Here is an 8229-nt window from a genome sequence, read left to right as displayed (position 1 = left end):
GCCATGTGCTTTCCCGTGTTTGTTTGTTTATACCATGTGCTTTTTTGTCATCATCTTGAGCTCCGCCCCCACCTGCCTTCTGTCACACCTGCTTTGTTAATTACCCTGTTGGTTTGCCTGATTGTTTTCGCCTGTGTCTTGTTAATTCCCTTTGTTTAGTTCACCTGTGTTCTATTATCTGTTTCCCCCTTTTGCTAATTAAGTTCAGTCTGTCTTGTGTTTCATGTTGGTTCGTCAGTCTAAGTATGGTGAGGGATTCTAAGTCCTGTCTACCTGTATTTTTACCTGTATTCCTTCTCTGCCTTGCTTCCTTGCATTTGGACTCCTAAGTTGGGGTCTTCTGTGTTTTGGGATTTTTAGTTTGCCCTGATCTTTTACGTGTTTAACCTTATTTGAAAATAAACCCTGAACTCTTTGCATCTGGTCTGCGATTGGGTCCTTTCCTGCAAAACCTCTGACCGAGCCTAAAAGGTCACTTTTAACAATAAAAAGAGAAATAAATGGTCAAACAGACCTCAGATTGTGGATGTCTCTTCATTGTAATGCATTCTCTTGGCCAGGTGCTGCACAGCCTCCTCTCCAGTGATATGTGCCTCTGAGAGTGCACTGGGGGTCAGTAGGTCAGTGAACATGTGGTGCCCCGTTGGTATTATATCGCCCTCTAGTGTCCAAAAGCTATTCCATCAGTAAATAAACCATACGCCCTCATGAAGGCACTTGGGTTCGACTTCCGGTATGAGCGGTGCAGAGTGAGGTCACATTCCTTTGAGCTCCTCACCAGAATCGTTCATTTTGTATATATTAGCTATACTTTGAATTGTACATTTTTGATATTCTCACTTTAAATAATTCTGCGTATTTTGGAAGCTTCAATGTTTCCATCTGAACATGGCAACTCAACAAAAACGCGCCACTGCTAATGCCACTGCTAAGGCTAAATCCAGCGCTAATGCTAACAAGGCTCAAGACCAGGAGACCAGAGGCGAATCATCTGATACGATTCTAGATGCGATCCGATGCCTAAGGGACGACCTGCTGAAAAGAATGGACGACAATGCCAAGACGCAGTCCTTGGAACTGAAACAGCAAATCTCCCAGCTGAGAGAGGAGCTGAGAAGTGGCATTGAGCATGTTAGCAACAGGACTAGGACACTCGAGGGCACGGTGGAGAGCCTGCAGTCAGCGTGCAATGGCCACTCAGACATAATCGCTGAATTGGGGGAGCAAGTTAAGCAGCTGACAAGGGACGTTAGAGCAGTGTCGGATAAAAATGAGGATCTTGAGGCCAGATCAAGGAGGTGCAATCTCCGTATCACTGGAGTGAAAGAGGGACGGGAGGCGAAGAAAGCACCTGTAGCTTTTATTGCAGGGTTGCTGAAGGTCACGCTGGGGCTGGACAGCCCGCCAACACTGGACAGGTCACACCGGACCCTACGCGAACGCCCAGGAGATGAGGAACCACCTCGTGCCTTTGTGATTAAGTGCCACTACTTTCAGGAAAAGGAGGCGATCCTACGTAAAGTAGCCAAGGCTAAAGGACTGACAACACCAGACGGTGATAAAATCGGTATACACCCGGATTACACACAGGCTGTGGTAAAGCAACGTGCTACTTTCAGAGATGTCAAAAGATCCTCAGGGACTGTGACGGTGTGGAGTACAGGCTGAGGTACCCAGCAGTGTTGCTAATCACCACCAAGTCTAACGGCCAGCGACACAGCTTCACAGATCCGATCAAGGCGAAGGACTTTGCTCTGACTCTCCCGGGTGCTAGTGCTGCGCAGCTTAAATAGCTGCTAAGGTAATGCTTTCTGGGCTGGTTGGCTAGCTGGGTGGCTGTATGCTGTTGCAGCTTGCCCTAAGCTAGCTGTATTTGCAAGCGGCCATCATCTTGTCAAGATGCATGGACTCATTTGTTTATTCTCTGTTTTATCTGACATCAAGTTTCCTGACGTTACGCCTGGCAGTGGGCACTGTTTATCTGACGTTCTCTTGTTATTTCATCATTTTATAGTAGTGAAGATATTTAGTAATAATTAACATTGCAATTCTGAATAATATAGCTAATATACATGTTCTATTAAGATCAAGTTTAATAGCTCAGCCTCGCTAGGTAAGCTGACTTTGGGATACGAGTGTTCCGTGGAGTTAGATGCAGTGTCTCCATGGGGGAGAGCCCGGCAGGATTTGGGTTATGTCAGTTTGGGTTCTAGACATACGTTTCAGATTATCATACTGAATCCTAAATCTACACTGTTTTAGTTTTTAGTTTTTATATTGTGTGTCATGTTAGTGTTTTTATTTTAAGTTTTGCTCCCCCCTCCCCCCTCCTCCTCCTCCTCCTCCTACTTCAGCTCTCTTGCCCCAGTAAGGCATATTGTGTTTCATCATTCACCATGACAAAGCCATAGCAGTTTAGTAGTGCTGCAACAACCCTTGTAAGCTGGAATGTCAGGGGCCTTAACCACCCAGTCAAACTCAGTAAAGTGTTCGCTCACTTAAAAAAACTAAAGGCTGACATTGTATATTTGCAAGAGACACACCTCTGCCAGAAAGATCATACTAGACTTCAGCGAGATGGTTTTTCTCAAATTTTTCATTCTAAATTTCAGGCTAAATGTAGAGGGGCTGCAATATTGATCCGCAGACAGGTACAGTTTGTCCAGTCTAACATTATAACTGATAAGAATGGGAGATATGTCATTGTTCAGGGTCGCTTGTACAATACACCAGTTGTGCTGGCTTGTGTTTATGCCCCCAACTGGGACAATGCTGACTTTTTTAAGCATTTCTTTTCAGTACTACCAGACTTAAACTCTCATCAGTTAATCTTATCTGGGGACTGGAACTGTGTTATCCATAGTTCCCTCGACCGCTCAACTGTCAACTTAAAACCGTTATCGAATTCTGGTAAAGTTATTCATTCCTTCATTGATAACTATGGGGTTGTGGATCCTTGGCGATTTAAAAATCCAACAACAAAAACCTTTTCTTTTTTTCCCCTGCTCACCAGTCATACTCTAGAATAGATTATTTCCTCCTAGACAAAAAACTGCTTCCTATTCTTAACTCTGTTGAATATGAGAGCATAGTCATGTCAGACCACAGCCCAGTGGTAATGCAACTTTGCTTTCCTGAATTTGTACCCCCGCACCGAGCATGGCGGCTTAACACAGGCCTTTTATCGGATGAAGATTTTATAAAATTTGTGTCTGTGAATATTGATATTTTTCTGGAAACAAACATGGAGTCTGGGACGAGCATAGGGACAGTATGGGAGGCATTAAAAGCATACCTCCGTGGCCTAATTATATCTTACACTGCTAGTACTAACAGGGTTAGGACAAAACGCATGAATGACCTAGTGCATTTTATTAAAGATATTGATCAAAGACATGCAGAAGCGTCATCTGCTAACCTGTATAAGGAACGCATTGCACTGCAGACAGAATATGACTCTTTGGCATCTGCGCACATTCAGGGTCTCTATCTGAGGTCACGGATGACCCACTATGAGCAAGGCGAACGAGCCAGTAAATTACTCTGCCATCAGCTGAGACAGTCCACAGTAGATGGCCTAATAACTGAAATCACCACATCTACTGGGAACACTTTTGATCAGATGGCTATTAACAACCAATTTAGGAATTTTTATGGAGCCCTATACTCTTCAGACACAACTACTAGCTCCGGTTCCACAGATTTTTTTTCAGTCTCTCCAGCTTCCGGCACTTACCTCAGAGGATGCCTCATCCCTCGATGGTAACATATCTGAGATTGAAATTATTCAGGCAATCACACTGATGAACAGTGGCAAGGCCCCTGGCCCGGACGGCTTTCCATTAGAATTTTATAAAAAATTCTCTGTACAACTTTCATCTTTGTTGTGCAAAGTCTATGCAGAGGCGCTACAGTTAGGTTCATTACCCCCCACAATGTCGCAGGCAGTTATATCAGTCCTCTTAAAGAAAGGCAAAGATCCTAAACTATGTGACTCATACAGGCCGGTAAGTCTGGTTTGTTGTGACAACAAAATTCTTGCTAAAGTCCTAGCTCGACGATTAGAGACTGTCTTACACAAAATCATCCACCGTGATCAAACAGGTTTTATAAAGGGAAGGCACGATCTGCTCTTGTACTGCTCTAATCCTCTCCATTCGGTACCTGTTGCTCTGAACATCATACATTCTTTTGGCATGGTGTCAGGCTATAAAATTAATTTAACTAAAAGTATTCTTTTCCCAGTCAATGCAAGTGCCTCCAAACTCCCTCTCACGCAACTGCCGTTCAAAGTGGCGACTGACTCTTTTACATATCTTGGTGTGTGTGTGACAAGAGAATATGCGGAATTGTTTAATAAGAATCTGAAACCAGCCCTTACTAAGGCAAAAGAGGATCTCATGCGCTGGGAGTCTCTACCCATATCATTGGCAGGAGTTAATTCAGTGAAAATGGTCATTATACCAAGACTACTTTATTACTTCGATACGGCCCCTACTTTTATCCCCAAGTCCTTCTTTAAAGAACTGGATAAGCATATTTCTACATTTATCTGGAATAAGAATAAGAAAATCCCACGTATCCGCAGGTCATTTTTGGAGAAGTCCAAGTCGGATGGAGGTCTTGCATTACCTAATTTCCTGCATTACTACTGGGCTGCTAATGTTCATAAAGTTGCATTCTGGATGTCATCTTTTAGAAATGGAGTTGGGCCTGACTGGTGCCACATGGAGCGACATGCGGGTGGGCAGGTTGATCCTGCTTCACTGCTCTCCTTTGCCACTCAGTAGGAGATGCCACCCCAACAACCCCATTGTTAGCGGTTCCCTTCGTATATGGTCACAATTTAGGACCCATTTTGGGTTCAAACACACAGTTCCATTCATCCCTATAGTTCGCAACCCTCATTTTAAACCTGCCCTTCTTGATTCTGCATTTCATCTCTGGTCCCGGAAAGGTCTGAAAAGCATCGCTGACCTGTACCACAAAACGATTTTTACGTCTTTTGACTCCCTGGTTAAGGAACATGACATACCACGGTCACACTTTTTTAGATATTTACAAGTCCGAGATTTTGCAAAGAAACATTTCCCATCCTTCGCATCAGCTCCACTCAGCAGCCCTGAACACGATTGCATCTCCCTTGATCCCTTTCAGCCAGGGTGTGTCTCCAAATTATACAACACAATTCAAGGTATTTCTAGCCCCTCTCTCAGTCATGTTAAAAGTACATGGAAGGAAGAATTACAGTTGGTCATTTCAGATAACATGTGGCAGGAAGCCATTGAGAGGGTGCATAAATCTTCTCTCTGTGTGAGACATGGACTACTTCAATTTAAAGTCCTACATCGTCTGCATCTCTGCAGAAGCAAACTGGCCAAAATGTATCCCGACACAGACCCCACCTGTGAGAGATGTATCAGTGCCCCTGCCACTTTATCCCATATGTTTTACTCATGCCGATCAATAGCCCCCTTCTGGTCCTCAGTCTTTGATACAGTTTCTCAAATGTGTGGCCATGCCATTACCCCAAACCCGTTGACTGCCATCTTCAGTGTTATGCTAGAGCATCGGTTCCCAAACTGGGGTGCGCGTACCCCCAGGGGTACGCGAAGTGGTTCAGGGGGTACGGGGGAGAAAATTTTCGCGATAACAGAAAACGGACGGAATTCGCAGAATGTACCGTTTGAAACAGAATTGCAACTTTCAGACGGAAACATCATTTTGTGCATCAAAATCGCCCAAATTCCCCAGTATTTTGTCTTGCAAGGCTGTATTTCTTTCTTATAAACACAACAACGATCGCAACGATGAACAAGCATTAATTAGAAAACAAAACCACTGAGAAAATGTCACGTCTGTGCTGAACTCCGCTCCAGGCCACGCCCCCTATTCAACACAGACCTCCGTAGCCTGTCAAATGAATTCGCTCATCTTCCCAATCGCCTGCAAATAATGTTTTTTTAGTCTTCTGTTCTGTTGATGGCTGGCAAACAACAACCTTAGAAGGTTTGGGTCACTTGTGGCACATATTATTCACTCATTTTAAGCCATCAATCTACCTCTGGGTGAACAAAATGAGCCGAAACGGATTAAAATGGAATTAAAGTAATAGGTGAAAAGGAAAACGGGGGGGGGGGGGGGTACTCAGCTGGAGATTAAATGTCTGAAGGGGTACGGGACTGTAAAAAGTTTGGGAACCACTGTGCTAGAGGATATACCAATTTCAAATAGTCAATCACAGGCCATTGCCTTTGCATTTCTCTTAGCCCGTAGATGCATCCTCCTCAAGTGGAAGGACAGACTCCCACCTTCACATGGCCAGTGGGTAAAGGATGTTATGGCACACCTTAAACTAGAGGAGCTGAGGTTCCGCATTGGATGCTCTTGTAGGAAATACAACAAGTTTTTCCAGCCATTTTTAAACTACTTCAATAGCTGCTCTTCGGACAGTCTCATGAGTTAAAGCCTTACACCCCCCCCCCCCCCCCACCTGCTTGCTGTCTTGTCTGGTTTTATTATTTAATTAATTAATTTATTTTATTACATTTTATTTTGTATATCTTATTAGAGTTGATTTTGTAGATTTGTATGTTAATTTCATCAGTATGAATTATCACATGACCAGCTTTAATGTAAAATTGTCAGTTATTATTGTGTCATTGTATACATTTATGTGAAATCCAATAAAAAGAATTGAATATATGAAGGCACTTGGGTGCAATAAGTCAGACAGACATCTTCTCTGGTCAGCACATGTTTACTTAGTTGTCCCCGTTCTCCAAAAAAGCCTGATCACCTGCATTGTAGTGAGCCTAATGTTAGTGGGAAGTTTCTGGCTAAGTAATTGAGGACAATGTAATGCAAGACAGTGGAATTAATTCAGACAGTGCAGAGCTTAGCCTAACAGTAAATATTCAAAATCAATAATTTCTGGTCATAATTGGGAAACAAAATCACTCAAAATCAGGCATGGCACAAGATATGCTACAAGCCACACAATCCGGTGACAGTTTGAGAACAGCACCGCCCACATTCCAACAGTAAGAGAAAACAGCAGGTGGTAACGCTTGAGAATAATGACAGGATATATATATTAAATATAAATCTTTTTGACCATTTTAGAAATTGCATGTCATGAAAGGGGAAAGTGGAAGCTACTGTACATGTGTACTTTATCCAAACCCAAGGTAGGCTATAATCACATGATTACATCGATAAGTTTGTTGTTTCCTGTTGCACTCTCAGTAGCAGCACGCCACAGCAGAAGTGTTGGCAGTGTGAACACACATACACACACACACACACACACACACACTCACAGACACACACACACACACACACACACACACAGACACACACACACACACACACACACACACACACACACACAGACACACACACACACACACACACACACACAGACACACACGCAGACACACACACACACACACAGACACACACGCAGACACACACACACACACACACACTCACAGACACACACACACACACACACACACACACACACAGACACAGACACAGACACACACACACACACACACAGACACACACACACACACACACACACACACACACACACACACACACACACACACACACACACACACACACTCACAGACACACACACACACACACACACACACACACACACACACACACACACACACACGCACGACTTCCCTGAACTTTGCAGTTCTCAGAACTAACACATTGAGCTGACATGTACCTGACGTTTCCAGAGAATTCTCTTGTTGTTTTAATATTTTCAAGGAATTCAACAGTAATAACAGCAGAGTAGAGCTCAAAATAGAATATTTAACAACATTAATTGGATACAATACAATGAAGAATTACAGCCGCTATGCTTGTAACATCTTTATTAAGGGCTCAGTTAAAGAACACATACTTTATTATAGAATTAGTGTGTATCAGACATAATTTCTAATTAATTGCTTTTAATGGCTCAAGTCCTGGTGTATGAATGCCCATTTTGACACTTTCATAGCATCACCACACAGGGCACAAGAAATGCCTGTTAAACACGCAATCCACGGAACCATCATCATCATCATCATCAGCATCGTCATTATCGTCGCCTTTATCATCATCCTCATCACTTATCTTCATTATGATGGATTTCAGGGAGTAGTGGAACCCTTCATCATCATCATCATCACCATCCTCATCCTCATCTCCACCATCATCATA

The sequence above is a fragment of the Clupea harengus genome, chromosome 24 (genome assembly GCF_900700415.2).
Source record: "Clupea harengus chromosome 24, Ch_v2.0.2, whole genome shotgun sequence".
Classification (NCBI taxonomy): Eukaryota; Metazoa; Chordata; class Actinopteri; order Clupeiformes; family Clupeidae; genus Clupea; species Clupea harengus.
Note: the sequence above shows the minus strand (reverse complement) of the source record.